The 25,490-nt window shown below is 37.4% G+C and overlaps 2 pseudogenes; both read right to left on the reverse strand.

Annotated features, from left to right (window-relative positions):
* Positions 1-16,117: 16,117 nt before the first annotated feature.
* Positions 16,118-18,195, reverse strand: LOC115065837 (carnitine O-palmitoyltransferase 2, mitochondrial-like; annotated as a pseudogene).
* Positions 18,196-22,754: 4,559 nt separating this feature from the next.
* On the reverse strand, positions 22,755-22,884 carry LOC125779845 (small nucleolar RNA U3; annotated as a pseudogene).
* Positions 22,885-25,490: the final 2,606 nt, after the last annotated feature.

A 25,490-nucleotide genomic window follows, 5' to 3' on the forward strand; every position in this document is an offset into this window, starting at 1 on the left:
GCCATTCTCCAAATGAGCTGCCAGATGCACAACAGTAGGATGGCGTTCATGAATTGCAAATGAAAATATTCTCCAGATTGCTTCATTGCAGTTCACATATCTGCCCATTTGAAATTTGCTAATTTCATCTCGTTCAACGCCAATAACCGCCATATCGCTTCCTTTGGTGACATATTTGCAAACATACTTAATTGATTTTATTGAACTGCAATACTCAACATTTATATGTGTTTTGAATGCCTTAGACAAAATTGGCGAATATGGAACGATCCATGTGTTATCAACCACGAAATTCTTTCTTTTCAATTGAGTGATGAATGTTCTGCCATTGTCAGCGGGTGAGCGACGCCGATAGAGAGGGTATCCGTCGTTTCCAGTTTGAGTTTCCGAAATAAAAGCACGGGGACAGCGTTTTTTGCATTTACTGTCCGACATACAAACCGAAGATGGATCGTGTTCTCCGCATGGCCCATGAACCATATTGACCATCACCACTTCGTGCAACTCTGGATCTATTTCAACATCAGGAATTTCGGCGGAAATGATGTCATCAATTTGGTCAGGTGTAATTTTCTCCACCATCCAAAGAAGAATGTGTGCGTGGGGCAAACCTCTCTTCTGCCACTCCAATGAGTACATTCTGCATCGAACAGTGCCATATACACGTTGTTTCGTAATAAAGTCCATCAAACATCTGAGTTTTTGTTTAAACACGCGTGCTGTAACATCGTGGCGATCGCTTGGTGATTGACCGGGATGCAATAGATTCGTAATGTCTGGCCATTTTGGATTGCAAGTTAATGTAACAAACAAATCCGGCCGTCCATAATTGCGCACGTAAGTCATGGCATCCTGGGAGTACTCATGCATGTGTCTAGGACTGCCAATGTATGTCGATGGCAAAATATAGAGTCGACCAATATCTGTAATATCCGCATCACCATTCATTGCATCTCTTATATTATGTTCAGACCGAAAAATTCAAAGATTAGATTACATTTAATCATTTCATAACCCAACAGTGTTCTCACTGTCGTTAGAAAGATCAAAAAACAGCTGTTATTGTCATTCATGAAGTCACATCGCTTAATATTTATCAAAAGAAAACATTGTCATATAGTATTTTGTAATAAAAGCCGTCTTTTTTCAAATATTTTCCATATAATAGAAATAGTGGATGCATTTTTTCATTTGTTAAGTCGATTTTCAGGTGAAATTAGATTCATTGCTTTAAAAAAATTTGTTTGTTTACATTTTTACCCCTTTGTAGTGTCTAAATCAGCTGTGATAATGTAAGAGATTTCCAATGTTGACAAATAGATGGCGCAAAATAAGAGTCGCACAGAGAGATTTTGCGTGGATCAGTTTCAAATCATTTCAATGAAGTGATTTGGAACTGTCATTTTTGTATGGCGAAATCTTGATAATTTTTTAAGATTAGTGGGATAATCTATTCAAAAGCCGAAATCGTGTGATTAAGTGTCGGTCTGAACATAGTATTAAGTGAACATACTCTTCAGATCGCAACTTCGACTGATTGTATTGCATGTAATTAAGTCGTTCTGTCTCAACTTTAACATACATGTCAACTGCATACTGTTGAAATAACCGTCCATATCTCAGTAAATGGTTGTCATAGTTTTGGCGAATCATCATTTGATATGCGTAAAACTTCATTGAACTGACTTTTTTATTTGTCTCGACACCTAAAAGCTTAAATTACCTATATGAAGTAGCAAACAAACATTTTTTTTTACTAACCATTCACCGGATTTATCATCTTATATCCTAAGTGATATCCGTCTTCTCTACGGCAGAACATGAGCGGATATTGCATTGCGTCGTAAGACCGATGTGTCTCACTTATCCGTTTTAGTGCGTTATGATTTCTACGTTTGATAACAATATCACGCGACTGCAAATTTTCTCCAACAACAACAACTGATATTTCGCTAACTGTAGGTGCATTATATTGTCTTTCATGTGTCCCTTTTGGTCTTTTGTCCGCTTGTATGATTATACTATGATCATCTGTTGGCATACGTTCCAACGAAATCGTAAACAGTTTAATGAGGCCATTGTGTTCGTGTAACATTTGCTGCAATTGTTCGATTATTTCTCTTTTCGTTGTATTGAAGATAGCACAACGCCGATTTACTTCATCATGTGAATCTCCCAGAAAGTAAATTTGGAGATATTTGTGTTCTTGATCTGGATGCGGCAACAGCGATCCAGCGATATGAAAAATTTGTCGTGAACCTGTATAATTGGAGGAAAGCTCTGTAGTTTCTGTCGAATATTGTTTGTTTACCTTAAACGTTGGATTGTAGTTTTGTTCGTTTACAATTTCACCGCCAAACGACGTCATTTGAAAACAATCGTTGTACATTTTAGTGTGCTTTAAGAAATGGCTCGAGTGAGGAGATTCACCGTAAAGCAGCTGGAACAATGGCTGTGGTGGGGGAAGCAATTCTGGCAACTTAACCTTTCCCCCGGCGCAACATAACCCTGGCGGTTCATTTTTAAATTTGACTGCATTGCAATATTGACAAACTACTCACATCTGACCGATTTGAACAGATGCGCTATATGGAATGTTTGGATCATATCGAAAACCTGCCTGTTCAATGTTCACAAAAGAAAGATGTTGCCGCTGTTGTCGTCGAATAATCGCATGTTGTGATCTTACTTCATCACTTTGGCGAGCACGAACTTCCCTTCTTCTCGATCGTTGTTGCTGATTGTGAACTTCCCTTCTTCTCAATCGTTCTTGCTGATTGTATGTTTGGTTGACATCTTCTAACTGGTGCGTGCTATTCTCCAGCAGTCTATTTCGTGGTGATACCCTCTCAATAACATTTTCCCTTTGACGTGCTCTGCTAAGTATTTCGTGTTCTCCTTGCGGCCTGGGAACTCCGAGAAGTGTTACCATACGTACTGATTCTTGGCATCGTAACAAATATCTAATTGGAAATGATCATTCATTTGCATAAAGTTCATATAAGGTTTTACGGACCAATAACTTACCTTTGAATACTCCGAAAATGAATGAATTAAACTAAGGAAGCAGATCAATTGAATGATAAATTCCAATGTACATTAATCGGTATTCGCCAACACGCTAAATCACTTTCACTAAATAACTCACTTTTTAAAACAAAATATATCAATATATCAGTAAAGCAAGGCGCATTTTTATTGCCCTCTAAATTTTGCGTGTTCGATTGCAAAACAAAATTGACGTTTAATTTAATTTGTGTTTGTTTCATAAAACTGCCATTTCCATAAACCAAAAATAGCACGAACACAACCAAAATTACGATATAACCGCTACTGTCACCGATAAATAAACAAAAATAGCAAGAAACAACCAAAATGTGGTGCTAGGCCTTTTTCGATAAAACCAAGTTTTATGAGTGAGAATGGTGTTGTTTCCTATAGCTCTATACCAATTTTCATGTTCCTACCTTAAACACTTTTGAAGATATTCACCTTGAAAAATTCAGTTTGTATGGGAGGTGCCACGCCCCGTTTTCTGATTACCCCTTCTTTTATGTGTAAGAAGGCGTTTGATACCATATAGGTCTATACCAATTATACGGTCCCTACCTTGAACATTTTCACAGATATTCTGCTTAAAAAATTTAGTTTGTATGGGAGGTACCACGCCCCCTTATTCGATAGCCCCCGGTTTTATAGGTGAGAGTGGTGTTGTTATCCTGTAGCTCTGTACCAATTTTCATGTTCCTACCTTAAACACTTTTGAAGATATTCGACTTGAAAAATTCAATTTGTATGGGAGGTGCCACGCCCCCTTAATATTTTGTTCTGATTTTAAGACATGACCTGCGCGTGGTAATAACAAACAAATCCCCCAAAGGAAGTATTTCATTTGGTTCAGCCGTTTTCGAGTTTTAGCGTTACAACTATACACCATTTCATTTATATATATAGATTAATTAATTCCAATTAAGAGATCGCTCTCTAGGTTATCAGTTTCAAAAACACGTTCCTGTGCTTACCCTATTCTAAATTACTAAGGAGTTTTGTATTATAATTTCCAGTTCGTATATATGAACGGGAGCAATCTATTAAAATTCTAATGAACTCTTTTCGTATATGATTTTATAATATAGGGGAATCAGGGTTAACCATAAAAAATGGTTTTCACCAATATTATTAATTCTTTGAATTTTTGGTTGAGGTTGTGTACTTACTTGCGCATTTTCATTTTGCCTCTCTGTTATTTTTGTTGGTTGATAATTGGTTTGCCAATTGTATTTGTTATCCCTAGGTTGTGCTTCGTTTGTTGTATAGGCCTGGGGTTATTTAGTTCTACTATAAATATGTATTAAATATAGGGGTAAGTACAATTTTGACGCATATTCGTTAAACTGACATAATACTTGTAGATTAAGATAAGTAATATATTAAACTCATTTATATAATATTAGTTATTAGGATAAGTATCTAATGTTTTTTAATTCAACGTATATAAATTAAAATTTTAATATTTTTACAATCAATTTTCTTCTTATTAGTTTTGAATTTAAAGAGTATGTCGCTTGACGCAACATTATTTATAGTAAGGGTAAGAGAAGTATTGATCCGATCTCACCCATTTTTACCAGAAAATTCAAGAGCTCTAAATTCAATTGTGCATCTTATAATTCACAAAAAATCGATTAAAGGACGCTGTGGTCCACATATTTAAAAGGTATTTGAAACCTTAAAAAGTCATGATCCCATTCCAGCAATATTTTGACTTGGGAATACCGTAAAGGCTCTCTTCTCTCTCTGATATCTTCATTGATGTTTGATAGACTGTAAAGTGAAATAATCATTTCGAATTTAAAATTATGATATCTTTACTGCAATATAGTAGTATAAAACTAATTTGGTGGAAATCGATCGATTATATCTTGTTCCGAACAAAACTTGTAAGTGATTAGATCACATTTAACGATTCACAAATTTAGACTGTACTTACTGTTGTTGGAGATTCTTAAAACTGCCGATTTCGACATTAAAAAGTTACATCGTTTAATAAACGTTTAATTGCTAAACAAACAGACGTTTTAAAACGAAATAACAATGGCTCTTTGACATTCCAGTAAGCGTTATCGACATTTATAGAAAAAAATCGTATTCCCCATTTTGAAACGAATATAGTAACATCCGTTCCTTGTCGTTGTGATAAAAATATATAAATTTCTAATGCGAAGCAGTTGGAAATTTTAGTGTCAAAATTGGAAAAAAATCATGCGTGTGCCAAAGATTTAAGAAAGGGTATTAAACCATTGAATTTAGATATATATGTTGGGTTATCGTTAGGTACTTTCATATTTTGCACTGATTGTATACGGCGAATATACTTGCTCACGCCACTGTCAACTTGAGAATGCCGCCAACACTTTTAGCATACCGAGAATGCCATCCAGAAAATGTTGCACGAACATACTTGTGTCTTTGTCTTTCGCAGTGGCTCAAGCATACACGCACAACAGTCGTAGTGCGTATCTTTCTTTCAAACCTTTAATCTCACGCAACGTCTTTCTCTCAAATTCGCATCGAACTATTCTGACCATCTGGCGAATAGATGGAATAAAGCGTACCAACAAACGACCGTTAGAATACAGAAATGAGAATTGTCATGTGGCACATGTGTTTGATTTGAGTCTTTTACACTGATTACCATAAGTTAAGATCCGACACGGCCATTCTGACAATTACACGTCCTCGTGTACTGTTATCGTAATATTACAAATATGACTTATAAATTTGTGATTATAGCTCATCAATTTCAAATATCATTTACATGTTTATCCAATGTATTACCTTACGCTTAACATTTTCTCTTATTTACTAATCTTTTATTATTTTACATTTTACACAACATTGTAAACAAATTCCAATTCTTATTGTCATTACATAATCAAATTCATTTTAACATTTAATTCATTCCATTTGCTTTTCAGCAATTCAAAATTCGACTCTAGTTATTGCCACTATGATTTCCTTTTGATTAAGAGCATAGTCCCGTCAAGAGCGCCACGCGCCATTTTCCAACTTTCGTCTTTCACTTGTGCTTGCTCAATGACGCAGATATCTCAAATCTCAAAATAATAGCTCCAACTCATACATTTCAGTCAAATATTGTCATATATCAATCATGCCCACTATGATTTCCTTTTGATTAAGAGCATAGTCCCGTCAAGAGCGCCACACGCCATGTTCCAACTTTTGTCTTTCACTTGTGCTTGCTCAATGACGCAGATATCTCAAATCTCAAAATCATAGCTCCAACTCATACATTTCAGTCAAATATTGTCATATATCAACCATGCATAAACTTTGCATCCGCCAGGTTATTTCCATTTGAATTCCTAAACACATCCGCCATTCACAAACATTTTCTTATCGAAGTCTATTGCAACTTCATTTCAACCATTCCATACTCTATATGGACATTTTGTTTTCGCATACCATATCCTCTCGCACGGATATATTATAACCATTTCAACAAGTCTCAGGCGGGCACTCGAATTCACTGGGAACATAACCATCTGGCATCTTTCTTAAATCTTCATGACAATATTTATAAGTTCTCTTATTATGCAATGACTTCAAGATATATCTATCTCCTTCTAGAACTTCACTAACCAAAAATGGTCCTTTAAACTTTGCATCCAATTTAGTTTGATGCCGTTCTTCATTTTTCAGTAAAACAAAATCTCCAATTTTATGTCGTTCAACTGCTGCTTTATTTTTATCGAACCTTATTTTGTCGTAGCTAGCTTGATTGTTCATATTTTCAATTGCCCTATCTCTAGCATTAATTTTATCTACCTCCATCTCTGTATCGTACGGTGGAATCAAACCCAAAGGACGAGCCTCCTTGCCGATAAGCAACTCTAGGGGACTTGCCTTGGTTGTATTACTAATTGTGCAATTCAAGGCAAGTTATACCTCACCTAAAGCATCCTGCCAAGATTGGTGACTCGATTCGACCGCTGACAGTAGATTCTTAAGTGTACTCATCACACGTTCAACTTGACCGTTTGCACGGCTTCCTCCTGTAGCTATAAGATGAAGCTTAATCTTTTGTGATGTACAAAATTCTGAAAATTTCCCACTAGTAAAACATCTACCCTGATCAGCTATTATACGCTGTGGTACTCCGAACAAAGAAAAAGATGATTTCATTGCCTGAATACAACTGTCAGAATCTAATATTAAGGTATGGAACAAATAAACAAATTTTGTTAAGGCATCAATTTGTACTATCACGTATTCCTTAAGATCATTTTTCCCATTTAATTTTCCAGTAATGTCGATATGCACCGTGTGCCATGGCACATTCACTTTTGGAATTGAATGTAACGCGGCTTGTATCTTTCCAGATGAACCCTTCACGGTTTTACATGTAATGCAGCTATCGACAAACTTCCTAACATATTTATTCATCTTAGCAAACCAATAATATTGGTAAGTCTTGTCAAGAGTCTTTTTCCATCCCAAATGCATGATGGACTCGTGCACTTGATTTATTACTGACCATCGAAATGCATGGGGTACTACTGGCAAACAACGGGTTCTTCCATTTCTCTGAAATTTACGAAACAAGACACCTTTCCTCAACTCATAAGTCTGTGCAACATCATCTGTCAATTCTTTAGAGTTAAGTTTGTTAATGATATCAGTAATTTCAGAATCCTGGCGCTGTTCAGCAGCAAGCCAGTCACTTGAGATTTCTGCCAAGTTTACACGCTTTTCAGGGACTAAAGACTTTTCAACTTTGGTCGCTTCCTGAATGTGATTTCTCGATAAAAAATCCACATGCGCCATGCGCTTACCTTCCCTATATTCGATTTTGAAATCAAACGACTGCAAATACGCCCACCAACGATGCACTCTTGGTGTTAGATCAATCTTTGTCCGCGATGATTTAAGAGAATTACAATCAGTATACACTACAAACGTACGACCAATTAAATAATGACGGAACTGTTTAACGGATTCTACCACGGCCAAGGTTTCTAATTCGTATGAATGGTATCTAGACTCTGCAGGGGTAGTAGTTTTACTAAAATACTCTATTAGATGAGGACTACCATTGATTCGATGCATTAACATTGCACCATAACCGTAAGAGCTTGCATCTGTGTGTAACTCTATTGGATGTTGTGGATCAAAAATGACAAGTACAGGCTCATTTCTAAGGATAGCAAAAAAAATTTTTTTTAATATCTTCCAACTCGTTATTCCAATTAAACACACTTTTACTCGAAGTTAAGGAATATATTGGTTTCATAATCTGTGAGAACCGAGGCACGAATTTTCGAAAATAAGACGCCAATCCTATAAACTGTCTTACGCTACGAACTGTTTGCGGTGGTGGCAAGGAATTCAACGCAAGAATCTTTCGCGGATTAGGCCTTAACTCTCCAGCTCGAACCTCACACCCCAAGTATTGTACAGTAGTTTTTAAGAATCCACATTTTGCTATGTTAAAAGAGAATCCCGCTGCAGTCAATACATCCAACACAATCCTCACACAATTTCATCCCTAGTTCTATGGTAGGTGACACCACCATTATATCGTCCATATAGACTATTACATAAGAATATGCAAGATTTCCCAATGCATTTATAATGGCTCGCTGAAAAACAGACGGAGCGTTCTTGAGGCCAAATGGCATTGTCAGATACTCGTAGTGGCCATCAGGTGTAACAAACGCGGTATATTCAACCGAATCGGGATGAATGGGTATCTGATGGTATGGACTAGCCATATCCAAACAAGTGAAATATTTTGCACCCGCAAGTCTAGCAATCTGATCGTTAATAAGTGGTAAGGGATATCTGTCCGAAACAGTATTTCTACCATATTTCCATTAATAATACATCTAGATAATTTTTGTAGCTTACTGGAAATGCCAGCGTCGCCAATACCTCGTATTATAACAATATTATTAATAAGTTTGCCATCAAATTTATCGACAACACTACTACGAATAAGCGAGCATTCTGCTCCAGAGTCAAAATAAATAGGAAAGATCTCACCCTGGTGTGTCAAAACTCCTTTTGGCTCAGCCACAAAACATTGATGACATTTCTTCTCAGTAACTGCTCCAGATTTTGCTGCCTTGCTCGTACACCGATTCGCAAGATGCCCAAGTTGTCCACACCGGTAACAGGTCACATTCTGCAAATCGCGATGCTGTTTATTCTCCAATCCATACCGCTGTGATTTACATTCCGCCATTTTATGTCCTGGTTTCTTGCATAAGTTGCACACAATTTTGGTTGGCTTGTAGTCGCCGCTATTACTATCAGTGCTCCCAGCGCTCCGCTTTTTGTGAAATGCTTTTAGTTCCATCTGGAGTTGACTTCTAGTTTGTACATTTGACGAAAACACCATACGCTTCGGTTGTCAAAATCGGCCATATGCGCAAGTACCGTGGATACAGCTATTTCCTCGGCGTTCATATTGCGCCATTTTGTGGTCAATGACGTCACCATATGGCTTGCGTACACTGCAGGGCACTCATTGTGGCTGGACGGCTGTTCAGCAGATTCAGGAACATAGCTGCCGGCGTTTCCTTAACTCCTTAAACTTCTCCCAATTAATGCCGGGATTGCAGATCTGTGCAATCCACGCTGAAGCACTGCCCTGCATGCAACTACTCAGCATCATGATAAGTGCGCTGCCATCAATCTGCTGTTCGTCCATAATAATGCTTGCCGTTGCACGCCATTGAGTCGCATCAGCTCTAGTTACATCTGGGTTAAATTTTGGCAAAACCACTTGATTTTGTGAACGCACTGACGATTGCATCGCTTTGCACATCTCGACAAAATTTCGATTTTGCAGTTCCATAATGGTACGCCACGGATTTTCAGAAAATGCAGGAGTTGGCACTGATCCCACTTCTGATGTTGGGTTATCGTTAGGTACTTCCATATTTTGCACTGATTGTATACGGCGAATATACTTGCTCACGCCACTGTCAACTTGAGAATGCCGCCAACACTTTTAGCATACCGAGAATGCCATCCAGAAAATGTTGCACGAACATACTTGTGTCTTTGTCTTTCGCAGTGGCTTAAGCATACACGCACAACAGTCGTAGTGCGTATCTTTCTTTCAAACCTTTAATCTCACGCAACGTCTTTCTCTCAAATTCGCATCGAACTATTCTGACCATCTGGCGAATAGATGGAATAAAGCGTACCAACAAACGACCGTTAGAATACAGAAATGAGAATTGTCATGTGGCACATGTGTTTGATTTGAGTCTTTTACACTGATTACCATAAGTTAAGATCCGACATATATATATTTCGAAAAATTTATATCACTCCATGTCGCGACATAGACGGTTGGCATAAAGTAAATAAGATTTGCAAAATTTCATTTCTATATCTGTGAAGGTGATTAATATTTATGTATGTCATATTGAATGCATGGAAGGACATACAAATTCCAATAAATTTTTTTTGACGTTACGATATACTTCAATAATACGAATTTACGAACGAAACGACGATAACAACTGCAACAACTTGGAAACGACAACGAGAATAGGACCGAACGAGCAAACGGCACTTACGTGCTAACCGTTTTAAATAAGGTATATTTTATAATTTGTCTCAATGTTCACACCTTTTCACTGATTACATTATTCAGTTTTTAAGCCCTCCGATTACTAGGTTAATTCAGATGCATTGCCTTTAGTAAAATTTGTTTGCTTAATTTTTTTGTTCGTTTAGTTCGTATTTTTTTTTATGTAATGTCCATATCATCTGTGATAATGTAATAGATTTCCTTTACGCGCGCACAGATTGTGCTAAATTAGAATCGCACAGGGAGATTAACTTCAATTCTCCTCGGTTACGAGATTTAACCGCCTAAATCTTTTGATTAAGCTTCGGTCGAAAAGATTTGCACTCAGTTTATTTGTTAGAGGTTTTGAGGTTTGTTAGATATGTATGTATTAGAGACTTGGGCCACACACACTTTTTAAACATACGTTGGCCAATCCCATTTTGGATCAACTACAGATATTCTCTTTACCGTCCAAATTACACGCTCTATCTTAATGTAGATCGTGGTTATAGCATTTTGCGGGAATTGGAATGATCTCTTTCCGCCCACCTGCTAGCTAATCTTATTAGAATGCTAAGGAAAACGAGTACCGAGCACGGTCTCACTATCGACACTTTCTCCAGTGTATCATACCGTGGCGACCTCAGATGTTTCCCTGGTGCCCTGTACTAGACATTTGCTGCAGTATTTTCGATCTCTCAGCCCCATCCTGCGGCCATGTGCCACCAGACAATAACCGGTTAGTACCCCATTATTTTCCTACAATCTCTTCTATCGAGTGCCAATAGGAGTTTTGTTTAATTCCGATAGACCGTTTTTCATACGATTTTTTGAGTTTCTATCGATATCGTCGTAAAGACAATGCATGGGTTTTCCAATGTTGATCACGTTTTCGGATGTTAACGGTACACCATTCTTGGCAATCTTGTCCACTATTTCATTGCCCTCGATGCGTTTGTGGCCGGGCACCCCGTAGAGATGAAGTTACTTGCTTCTGGCAACATTTTCCACTGCCGCCCTGCTTCCCAGGACACTTCTGCGATATGCTATACGAAATTATAGCCTTGACAGCTGCTTGGCTGTTTACGTAGATGTTGACACTGTAATTGCCTGCAGGTGCACATGAGTCTAGTTCCGCGGGTTTCGCAATAGCAAGGATCTCAGCTTAAACTATAATGCAGTGGTCCGTTCACTAAAAAGTTTGCCTTATATCTAACTCTAGACAGTATGTTCAGTTCAAGAGCCGCCGTTGTAGTTGTTCTTAAAGCTCCCATTTTGCATAGTGCAAAGCAATGCTGACTTTTCTCACAATTTCTTCCACAAGGTACTTGGGGTAGTCCTTGAGAGAAAGTTCTGTCTCATTTATCGAAGGAAACGTCCATGAAGGCTTTTTGTGCTTTCTTGTGAACACAAGCAGATCCGTTTTCTCCGGGTTCAACCCCAAACCAACTTGCGATGCCGAATATTAGAATCTATTGAGAGTGAGGGTCATAATATTGCTAATGGTCTATACACACGTACTCATTATTAAGACGGCAAAGTTCTCCACATAAGCCCATATCTAAGGGCTTTGACTTCCAAGTTTTTAGCAGTTTATTCACCATGTCCAAGGAAGCGGAGATATCTTTCCACTTTGCGGAGTAGCTCTACAGATTTCCTGAGTTATTTTAGCGCCGTTCCATTCTGCTCTTATTTGTATAGAGGTCAAAAGGCTTCTGAACCAACGTTATAAAACAGGACCAACTGATCTGATCTAACTGGATACTATTTAGAATAGATTCCGTAGAAACGTTGTTGAGCGCTTCAGGAATGTCCAGTAATAATTCAGGAGTGTTTTCCTTTTATCCAAGAGCCTTTTCGATAATAAATACCAGTGTATGGAGAGCAACCTCTACTGATCTGCCCTTCGTATATGAGTGCTGCGCTTTGGAAAAGTTTCTGGCAGGTGCTGTGGCCCTAATATTTCCTGCGGCCACAAGATTTTCACTACCGTTTAGCAGGAAGAAAGTTAAGTTTATAGGTAAGTTGGTCTTTAGAGTAGGTTGGGTTTTTTCTATCTGCCTTCGGTATGAAAACTATTTGTATGGGTCAGATGATCGATTTGCTCATTCTATTTTACTCTCCGTAAAGATGTGTTTGGGAACGTTTACCGCACTACTCCCTTCATAGCTAGGACTTACCGCGATCTTATAGCCTAGAAAGTGCGAACTGACTAGAATTCCAATAAGTCCTGGAAGTTGTTCGTTCACTCTTCGTTACTTTTGCGAATTAGACTGGGCGGGGCGGGGCTTTTGAATAAAATTTTCGTGAGTCTCGCTACCTCGTGGGTTTTACCAATTCCACTACAAAAGTTTTTATAGAATTCTTGCTTTATCCTGCGCATCAACTTCTTGTAGTACCTCAGAAGATTTTTATATTCGTTCCCAAAACTCGCTTTCTACTAGCTTGGCCCAGTTGAAGCGTTCACGTTCTTTGCGTCTGCAAGACCCAAGCTACTTGTTCCACTAAGAAGTCGCTTGAGTCGCATGTTTATTGAAGAGCTGTATTTAGGCATTTCTAAATAAAGTCACGCCCTTTTCAAGCTCTTCATGGGAGTTTTACACGTATGGTCCAAGTCATTTGTCTAATAATATCTGCCTGTAAAGATCCCAGTTTGTAATCCTAGCATTTCTCGTAACCTCATTTCTGTTCTCAACTGCTCTGCTCTTAGCGCCTCGCAATCGTGTGGCATTTAGCAGCATGCAATGAGTAAAGACTCATCCTTGGCACGCTTCACTGCCACAACCGTCAGATCATCTGTGAAAAGACTGGAATAAATAGGGGAAAACAGACCTTTCTTCATCAATATTGTTGATCTTAAATTTTTAATTACGCTCAGGATGTAAGTATGTCGTGTAGTTTTGTGACTCTTAGCCCTTGGTTTTGGACCATTAGACTGCTGTCTGGGTTATTTCTCCACCTCCACCCTTAACACCCTCCAGTCGGTAATTGACACATGTGGATTCTGTCTTTTAAACAAAAGTTAGATATAATGTGGTAAGTGTTTGTTTAAAAGAACTCACTTTTTGGCATTGATTTTCTCTGTGGGATCGAACGGACGAACATTTTCATTCGTCGTCCTATACACATATGCTGTAATAACTTGTTACTACATCCCTATCTCTCGTTTTTACTGAGTAATGAGAAGAAATGTCGTACGTAAATTGTTTGAGATTCCAACACTTTTATTTTTATACAATGTACTAGCTGACACCACAGGCGTTGGTCCTGCGTGAAATTATGTGTTTTGAAATTCAAAGAGAGTTGAATTAAATTGTGTTGAAAATCATTTTTATGCGATTTTCCTACAGACCTTTCTTCAACAATATCGTTGATCTTAAATTTTCACTTATGCTCGGGATGTATGTATGTAGTTTTGTGACTTCTGCCCAGCGACCAAGTTTCCCGATACAATCCATGGTTCCTGGACTAAGGTTCAGCAGAAGCGATCTTACTTTTCTGGAAGTCAACTTGAAGTACCCTTACAGAAGGTTTCACGACCCCATACACTTGTATAACCCGCACAGGTGATCTAGCGACCGATGCCCAGAGCATACTAAAATTATAGATAGAACACTTCTCCAGCCTACTGAATGGCAGTGAACGCACAACGCCAGGCGAACCCGATGCCACAATCAGTGACGATGCAGCAGACGTTCCATTAGCCAAACATGAAGAAGTTCAAACAGCAATTGCCCGCCAGAAGAACAATAAAGCGGCAGGGGCCGACGGATTACCGGCCGAGCTATTCAAACACGGCAGAGCCTCCTCAATATCGCGTATAAGGTTCTATCGAGCATATTGTGTGAAAGATTAAAGCCCACCGTCAACAAACTGATTGGACCTTATCAGTGTGGCTTTAGACCTGGCAAATCAATAACCGAGCAAATATTCACCATGTGTCAAATCTTGGCAAAGTCCGGCGAAAGAAGAATCGACACACACCACCTCTTCGTCGATTTCAGAACTGCATTCGACAGTACGAAAAAGAGCTGCCTTCATGCCGCGATGTCTGAATTTGGTATCCTCGCAAAACTAATACGGCTATGTAAACGACGTTGAGCAGCACCAAAAGCTCCGTCAGGATCGGGAAGGACCCTTCCGAGCCGTTCGATACCAAACGAGGTTTCAGACAAGGCGACTCCTTATCGTGCGACTTCTTCAATCTGCTGCTGGAGAAAATAATTCGAGCTGCAGAACTTAATCGAGCAGGTACAATCTTTTATAAGAGTGTACAGCTGCTGGCGTATGTCGATGATATTGATATCATCAGGCTCAACACCCGCGCCGTTAGTTCTGCTTTCTCCAGACTGAACAAGGAAGCAACGCAAATGGGTCTGGCAGTGAACGAGGGCAAGACGAAATATCTCCTGTCGTCAAACAAACAGTCGTCGCACTCGCGACTTGGCTCTCACGTTACTGTTGACAGTCATAACTTTGAAGTTGTAGATAATTTCGCATATCTTGGAACCGGCGTAAACACCACCAACAATGTCAGCCTAGAAATCCAACGAAGGATATATTTTGCCAACTGGTACTACTTCGGACTGAGTAGGCTATTGAGAAGTAAAGTCCTCTCTCGACAAACAAAAACCAAACTCTATTAGTCACTCATAATTCCCGTCCTGCTATACGGTGCAGAAGCTTGCACGATGTCAACAACGGATGAGTCGACGTTGCAAGTTTTCGAGAGAAAAGTTCTGCGAAAGATTTATTGCCCTTTGCGCGTTGGCCACGGTGAATATCGCATTCGATGGAACGATGAGCTGTACGAGATATACGACGACTTTGACATAGTTCAGCGAATTAAAAGACAGCGGCTACGCTAGCTAGGTCATGTTGTCCGGATGGATGAAAACACTCCAGCTCTGAAAGTATTCGACGCAGTACCCGCCGCGGGAAGCAGAGGAAGACCTCCACTTCGTTGGAAGGACCAAGTGGAGAAGGACCTGGCTTCGCTTGGAATATCCAATTGGCGCAACGACTGGCGCGCCGTTGTTAACTCGGCTATAATCGCGTAAGCGATGTATATGCCAAGTTTCTATAGGATCGAACGGATTACCGTGTTTCCGCACAATCCTCTTTGTTTAGTTTTCGCTTTTTCCTTCTTCGTCTTATACAAAAATGCTGCAATAACTTGTTACTACATCCTTATCTCTCGCTTTTACTGAGTAATTAAAAGTATTGTACGTAAAATGTATGAAATTCCAACACTTTTAACTTCTTAGTTTTATACAATGCACCATTAGCGGTACAGCTGCTTCTAACATTGGTTTTGCTTACATTCGAAAAGAGCGAATAATGTAACACCCAAATAGAAAGCATGCTCAAATTATCAAATTTTATATATTTTTATTCAAAAATCGCTAAAATAGAAGTTTTCCATATAAAAATATATATATTGTGTATTATATTTTTATATAGCCTATTTCATTAGACCTTTTAAAACTGTGGATATATCACGAAATGCTGTTTGCAAGCTATCGACAAATTCTTTTCCGTTGCGCTCATTTTCATAGGAAGAAACTATGGCACGACAGTAATCATTTTGTATTGAATATCTGTTTCATATAAACAACAATGATACTTAATAAAGAATACACCATTTTTATGAATATCTATTCCCAAACCATCTCGTACCACTGTACCAAAAGAGCCAGCCAACAAAGCGTTGGATTATAAGGTTGAAGTGCTGATGATATTGTGATTGATTTTAGCATACACCTCACTTTCATATATAGCAGGCAATTATTTACCATGGAGTTTAGCTTGATGTTAGCTCATTGCACATACGAACTCTGTTTTATTATGGCGTATACTCACTTAAATGTGGCTGCTTTGCAAAACTTCGCCCCAATTTTTATGAATATCTATTCCCAAACCATCTCGTACCACTGTACCAAAAGAGCCAGCCAACAAAGCGTTGGATTATAAGGTTGAAGTGCTGATGATATTGTGATTGATTTTAGCATACACCTCACTTTCATATATAGCAGGCAATTATTTACCATGGAGTTTAGCTTGATGTTAGCTCATTGCACATACGAACTCTGTTTTATTATGGCGTATACTCACTTAAATGTGGCTGCTTTGCAAAACTTCGCCCCAAGTTATCACGTGTTATCAAGTGTTTTATCGCCATGGTGCGTGGACGTACGGTTTCGATGCGGCCGTGTCGAAATGCAACCGTACTACACGATTCATAAGTTCCAACATAATCATTAAAAGCTTTCTTGAATGTGAGCTGAAATGAAAGTTGCATTATTGCATCAGGGCTCAAACCAAGTGATTTGCATATATCTTTATTTAGTTCCGGATATTTTAGTGTATTAACTATTATTTGCTGCATCACATGCTTGTTTTTAAATATAGTTTTTTGTATTGCATTTTCTACATATGCGTCTGTTTTTAGTTTGATCGATCTTACGCACTTTATATTTTCAGTATGATTAACTATTATACTAGGCTTTGCAAAAGGATTCTTATAGTTTCTTGGTATATTTCATTAAAATATCTTAGTATGGCGATTCCGTCGTCCCAAGAGTGCTCGAAATTTACAGCGGCCGTACCATCTGCAGTTTCTATTAATGGTACTGATTTATCGAACCAACTAAATAAAAATAAAAGGGATAAATATTTGTGCATAAAAAGTGTTTGTGATACATTTTACTTTCTCCTCACCGCCTTGCGCTGTCACCCGCTAACAATTCGTTGAGCAAAGGTACACATTTTTCTTCGCTGTATTTTGGGGAATTAGGTGAGTCTAAACAAAACCAAAACAAAGCAGCATCAATTTATGTTTCAATAAATCGCTTATTTGCCCTTCCTATATTATCGGTTAAATACTGGCGAGAACTAGTCCATTCGTCTCGATTAATAGTAGTCAAAGTTCCAATGGGTACAGTGGAACTACCGTTAGTATCAGCCTTATTTAAAACCGTATATAAGCGCCCGAGAATTACTTCTGGTTTTTTTGTATTTCCTTCTTTATCCAACTCATCTACCGAATATAAATTGCCACCACGAATGACTAATATATGGTTTAAATTTGCGCTTTAACGAATCTTTCTACTAGATACTCGAAAGAGTCTGGCTCATATCCAAAGTGAAAGCCATAAGCCGCATATGTGGCTTTTCTTTCAGGACTATACACATAATATTCTTAAATCTCTGTGTATCGCTTTTCTTAGCATTCTGATGATAAATCTCAGGCTCTAATCTGGTCTGCTTGTAACGAACGCCAAAATCACTAAATTAGTGGTGCGCAGCAACTGATATGCCTCTTTTGTGTCGAGTTTCATAAAAGCAAGTTATTATAATTAAGACTTCTATCGCGTAAATACATGTCGAACCTATATGTGTAAATATATAAAAATATTACAATAACAAAATATATAGTATGAAGAGAATAATGTATATCGTGTTCCAGCAAATATAGGTTGTCAAAAAAGTCTTGCGGTATTTGCGCTAGTTGGCGCTGAAAGCGCGTAGTTCTAGTTTTATCCGTCGCATCGGACCATGCTATACCTTTTTGGAAAGCTCATTTCACGTGCTAACACGTCGATTGTCGTTTCTTTTAAGTCGTTCGTGAGTTATAGCGTCGCAAACATGGAGCAAAATAAAGAGAAAATACGGCATATTTTACAGTACTACTACGATAAAGGAAAAAATGCATCTCAAGCCGCCAATAAAATTTGTGCAGTTTATGGACCCGATACAGTTTCCATTTCCACCGCACAACAATGGTTTCAACGTTTTCGTTCTGGTGTAGAGGTGGTCGAAGATGCGCCACGCTCCGGAAGGCCTGTCGTTAAATTGCGATAAAATCGCTGAATTGGTCGAAAGAGACCGGCATAGTAGCATCCATAGCATCGGTCAAGAGCTGGGCATGAGTCATCAAAAATTCATTTCAATTTCAATAAAAAAAAGGATTCAATAAAAATACCGCAAGACTTTTTTGACAACCCATACAATGGAGTTGAACTACGTATGTACATACATATCAGAGACCTGCATTGAGTATGATCGATCCGGTTTGATCAGCCACGCTCAAAACGGTCAAACTCAGCACAGCGGTTCGCTACAAAATTGTTCGATCGAGTTTCGTGCTCAAAACGAAGGAGTTCGATCAGTTGATTTGATTGCTCTGTTTACTGATTGAAACTGATTGGTTGGTTCCGGTATGATGATTGGAAATGATTGTACAGAAAACGACGATCAAGTCCAACGATGCACGAAAACTCAGACATCGATCAACTGTGCGTTTGAATTGATTGTGATTGAACCAATCAGATCGAGAATTGCCCTGCGAATATGTATGTATGTATGTGCATAATTTGTATGTACATATTTGTGTGTTTTAACGGAAACAAGTTGCGATGAATAAAATTAACCAAAACATTACTGCATATATTTCTTCATTTTTAACGCCTAAAACTAAAATTCAATTAATGCTTAAAATTAATAAACAAAGGTAATGCTTAAAATATTAGGGAACACAAATTTCAAATTTTTATCACTTCTTCATTGAGATCAACAAAAACTTAAAATTAAAAGAAGGTAATAAACTTGGTTTCTTAATCGCTAAAACTTTTAAAAAATGAATTTAAAAACAATAAATTATCAACTGAACATGGTCCGAGCCTATTTCTTTTTTCAGTTATAATATTTCCAGCTAAAGAAAAAGAACGCTCAGCCAGAGAACGTGAAGTAGAGAGAAGGTGCAAATCGAAATCTGTATGATGGTTCGATTGCGCGGCTAACAGAGCTGATAGATTTTTATTAGGGAATTCGCCGTGCTCGCTGCTATTTAGCATAATTGAGTACGTGGAGTGGCAGAAATATATGTAAATTACTGAAAATAAATAAAGAGAATTTGCTTCGTAGAAAAATATACAAAATATACAAAGGCACACAAAGAATGTAAAAAAGTATTCTCTGAGTGATATATGTATGCATATATTGTATTATATGACCATTGTCACATACATACATATGCGTGATTACTTTGTGTTATAAGAACCATTGTTTTCCGAAAAATGGTAAAAATTTTGTGTGATAAAATTAAATAAAAAATAATTTTAAATAAATTAAATATTATTTCAAAAATTATATTAATTTCGTCTATTATAAAATGAACTTAAATGTGCTCATATAAACACTTCCATTCATTCCTTTAATTTCTTCAAAAAAATTAATGACCTTTAGAAATATGCATATTTGCATTATTTCGTTGTCATTTCCATATTTCTATGGCATATACATACATATATTATTTCTCTGGCACATTTGTCTGTAAGTTTACAACATCCAATAATGGCCGTCTTTTGGCATCTATGTTGCCACGGGCAACCAAGGTCAAAGCGCACAACAAGTGTCACAGCATTTGCTGGTAGAAAATCGGAGTTTTGTCGAAAAAAATAAAGTAATGGCCGCCGATTGTCACCCCTTGCCGATGTAGCAGTTTCGCCAACAAACTAGCGTAAATATGTATGCATATGTATGAGCTTGCATACATATCGACGCTGATTTTTGCGAGAAGCACCAGAAATTTGTTCAAATTATGATTTTTAGCTTTTGCCATCGTTGCGAAAAGACGACTTGTTGGCAAAGGCATGCTCGGGGAGATGTTACGGCCTCTGTTTTTATGAATGAAGCAAGATCGCTTGTGGAATTTGCGCTTGCGTTTATGAATGAAATCGTTGTTGTAAAATTTACTACACTTGTTCTTCGCCAATTTGGCTGCCATATTGACTTGTGAAGATCAATTTTTTGTTGGTGACATATTCATATGTGTACGCATATGTACTCGTATGCTTGCGCATTATTTGTTCGACATATAAGTATAAGTATAGAAATATGCTTTTGTAGAACATTTGCTTTCGCAAACATACAGACAAATGTGCAAACGACATAATATATGTACGATTATTTCACATTTTGCTTCTACGCCGGTCAAATTTCTATACAAAAATCAGCTGAAATGTGTGAGAAAATAAAATGGACAACTAAGGCAAATAATTCTTAAAAAATCTATTGATAATTAAATATAAATGAAAATACATGTAGGAGACGTACACGGACGGACAACTCGAAGCGGACAGACATATTAATATTAAAAAAAGGTGCGTGGAGTCCCTACGCGCGGATGAAGTTATACTTCTTAGTGATATTCAGAAATGCATATCATTTTGTATGAAAGAAAACTAGAAAACTTAAATTCACATTTTATAAATTTATTATGCACATAAAATGAAGAATAAAGCAAAGTCTAAATGAATGAATTTTGACTCAGAAAGTAGTTCCGTCTCTTCATTGCGGAAGAGAATATGCAGCGTAATCATCTCTTTTGTTCTTCGCCAATTTGGCTGCCGGATTGACTTGTGAAGATCAATTTTTTGTTGGTGACATATTCATATGTGTACGCATGTGTATGTTTGTATGCTTGTGATTTATTTGTTCGGCAATGTATGCAAATATATGTACATATAAGTATATATGAATGTATGAACACGCAAGTCAATGCGCGCACATGCGTATACATACACTCATATGAGCATGTGCAGATACACAAGATAGGATAGAAGATGGTTGCCTTTTAACATCGTATACTATACAAATAAATATTTTTCTTACTAATAGAAATTAAAATAAAGAAAAATATTTATTTTTATCGTATACGATGTTAAAAGCAAAAAATTAAAAATTTATTCTGTCGGGATTCGAACCTGGGACCTGTGTTAGCATCTTGACCTTCCAAGCGCTTACCACCAACACCACCATTGATAATTAGGTTGCCCTGACTTAAGTATGATTTGGTTATGAATGCAAGAAACATACGATGGTTCTAGTAATTTTGTTTAAGTATAGAAATATACATACTTTGTAGAACATTTGCTTTCGCAATAAATTTATCACAGCAATACATATGCATAATAACGGGTGATTTTTTTGAGGTTAGGATTTTCATGCATTAGTATTTGACAGATCACGTGGGATTTCAGACATGGTGTCAAAGAGAAAGATGCTCAGTATGCTTTGACATTTCATCATGAATAGACTTACTAACGAGCAACGCTTGCAAATCATTGAATTTTATTACCAAAATCAGTGTTCGGTTCGAAATGTGTTTCGCGCTTTAATTTTGTTCAGCGATGAGGCTCATTTCTGGTTGAATGGCTACGTAAATAAGCAAAATTGCCGCATTTGGGGTGAAGAGCAACCAGAAGCCGTTCAAGAACTGCCCATGCATCCCGAAAAATGCACTGTTTGGTGTGGTTTGTACGCTGGTGGAATCATTGGACCGTATTTTTTCAAAGATGCTGTTGGACGCAACGTTACGGTGAATGGCGATCGCTATCGTTCGATGCTAACAAACTTTTTGTTGCCAAAAATGGAAGAACTGAACTTGGTTGACATGTGGTTTCAACAAGATGGCGCTACATGCCACACAGCTCGCGATTCTATGGCCATTTTGAGGGAAAACTTCGGACAACAATTCATCTCAAGAAATGGACCCGTAAGTTGGCCACCAAGATCATGCGATTTAACGCCTTTAGACTATTTTTTGTGGGGCTACGTCAAGTCTAAAGTCTACAGAAATAAGCCAGCAACTATTCCAGCTTTGGAAGACAACATTTCCGAAGAAATTCGGGCTATTCCGGCCGAAATGCTCGAAAAAGTTGCCCAAAATTGGACTTTCCGAATGGACCACCTAAGACGCAGCCGCGGTCAACATTTAAATGAAATTATCTTCAAAAAGTAAATGTCATGAACCAATCTAACGTTTCAAATAAAGAACCGATGAGATTTTGCAAATTTTATGCGTTTTTTTTTTTAAAAAGTTATCAAGCTCTTAAAAAATCACCCTTTATGTATATACATATACATAACATTGCTGTGATGCCCTGAGAAGTATAGTCTTAATAAATTTATTATTAATTTTTGGCTTACTAATAGAAATTAAATTCATCACAGCAATATTATGTATATGTTTATGTATATTGCTGTGATAAATTTATTTTCTATTAGTAAGAAAAAAATATTTATTAGTATTGATTTCCAAAAGCACAGAAATGATTCTGTGAATTTATTCATTAAAATCGCCACTCAGAAGTCATTTTATCCCTTGTAAGCGAGCGATTTTCTTAAATCTCACGCTCCCAGATAAAACCATATACCTCGTCCTCGTGGGTCAGTTTCAAAAACCACAGAAATGATTCTGTGTGATTCTGAAAGGCCAACGCAGAGTATTTCAACCAAAACATACGTAAAATAGTTGAGAATTCGCAGAAATGAAAGACAAACGAAAGAAAAAGAAGTATAACTTCAATAATGCACAAGCATACAAACATACATATGCGCACACATGTGAATATGTCACCAACCAAAAATTGAAACATTGTTATACAAAAACAACAACAGCATAAGCATGGAACATTGTGTTGTGTTGTTGTGTCGGCCGAGCTGTGCCGAAAGAAACGAACAAACGATCGCCGATTGTCACCGCTTCGCTTGCTGCTCGCACATCTTCGCAGACAAGGTTGCGTTACATTCATATGGATGGAGCGAGGTTGCGCAACTTTGCGTTACTTTTATATGGAAGGTTGCGCAACCAGAATCTATCGCAACCTTTTCCGGCGTCGTATAAGAAGTATAACTTCAATAACTTTTACTTACATTCTTACTAAATAACTAACTAGCAATACATACTTACATTTTTTAATGAAGTATGAAAGAATACAACCATGCTAGAGTAGCGATAGTCAATACCAACTTGACGAATATACGAGACGCGTACCCGACAACGGACAAACGGGACAGTTGCTTTTTGAATTTTACATAATAAAGACGCATCTATTATATAATAAATCACGGATACTTTTCATTTCTTACATACATGTACATTTATTTTAATTTATTAAAAAACTTGTTTTAATTTATTTAATAAATCAAAAATAGAAAAGTCTACATACATATTTCCATACAAAATGGAACATTCATATTTCCTATGGAATATCTAAGAAATCATTTTTCTTCAATATTATATAGGATTCATACAAAATTGTACTCATATCATAATTATGTGTACAAGTCAATATTCAATTGCCGACGGCAAAACGCAAAAGCATACATACATACTTATTTGCATACATTGCGATTCCCAAGTTGAAAAATTGAAGCATGAAAAATCACAAAGTTGGGAGATCATAAGAAGAAGCATGCATATGTTTATGTCTTCATATTCATATTCAATGCATGCATATGTTTACATATGTTTCTTCATATTCATATTCATGCATACATATAAATATTTATGTCTCTTCATATTCTTGCGTATGTGAGACAGAGAACATCATGTATTTTGTACACATTTTTCGGTGTCAAAATGAAACAAAATATAAACAAGCAAAACGAAATTCTTCGTTGCGAGTCTCTTCATATTTTCTGCTTCGACATGTACATATATGCCACGTCATCATATGCCGTGAATACATATTCTCGGTTAGAATATGTGAGAGAATGGTAAAAAATGTTAAAATTGCGGGGCGAAATCCGACTCACAATGTTAACAAATCCGGCGAATTCCCTAATAAAAATCTATCAAATGTTCGCAGTCGAACCTGCACCTTCTCTATACTTCACGTTCTCTGGCTCAGCGACTGCGCTGCTGGCAGGAACCACCCGGTATGACCAAACGGTATGATTGTGATCGATCGGGATGCAAGCAGCATTCTCGAACATTCTTTGCTGCTCACACAAGGCGTTCGATCGAGAAAAATCATTACGAAGCAAGCAACAGTGATTGAAACTGATTGTTCGCTTTGATCACGCTCGCTTACGATCATTCATTTTTGTTGAAGCAAAGTTTTCCGTCACAAAAAATCTGAGTCAATGATCGGGTATGATTGAAAAAATTGTGATCGTTGCAGCCCTGTGATACATATGTACATATATTATATTGTAGGGGAATGTCTGATTTCGGGTTTAACCAAGTTATATTTTGCTATATTGAAGTAAATTAGCAATTAAATAGAAGCAAAGTGTAAAACTCTTGTTTATTTTGTATTTAGCTTTAAAACTAAATACTGAAAATCTAATTTTTAATCTCAAATGTTTGAATTTAAATATTTTTAATCTTGCTTATAACTCGTTGTACCGATCTAAGAACTAGCAAAGATGAGAAAAATGGACGATAATTATGCATGTACAACACGCAGATAGCGCAAAGAACATGACTCATGAGATATAATAATAATAATAATAATACCCAACGGTTACCCTCCTCCCGCCCAACCGACGCGAGGGGCGCAATCCGCGAACGAGCGGAATTAGCCGAGTCATAAAAGGCAAGAGAGTTTTAAGCGTTGCGATCTTAAGCTGCTCAGCTACAGAAACAAAAATTTCAACAGCCAAAATTAAGAATTAAATTAAAGTTTATAATTTTACTTGTTAAGAGTAGCTAAAATAATCTTTTTAATTGTAAAAAGTGAGTCTGTTAAATCAAATGTGCTGGAATGAAAATTGAAATTATGACATATACGGCGGAATGGTTCGTTTAACTCAAAATTTGTTCTAGAAAATTTTAAAAGTAAGGGTCTAAACTGCCTGGTAGAGCGAGCGGGGACGTTAAAATTAATATCAGATAAGAGAGATGGGCTACAGACTGACCCATTCACGAGTTTTACAAGAAATATTATACCAAGCATCTCCCTACGACTAGCGAGTGTCGGGAAATTTATAAGTTTTAAACGGTTAGTGTAAGGGGGAAGATTTAAACTGGAATCCCAATTCAAATGATTTAAGGCAAAAAGTAAGAATTGTTTTTAAACGGACTCTA

This window comes from Bactrocera dorsalis, chromosome 6 (genome assembly GCF_023373825.1).
Source record: "Bactrocera dorsalis isolate Fly_Bdor chromosome 6, ASM2337382v1, whole genome shotgun sequence".
In the NCBI taxonomy this organism is placed as follows: Eukaryota; Metazoa; Arthropoda; class Insecta; order Diptera; family Tephritidae; genus Bactrocera; species Bactrocera dorsalis.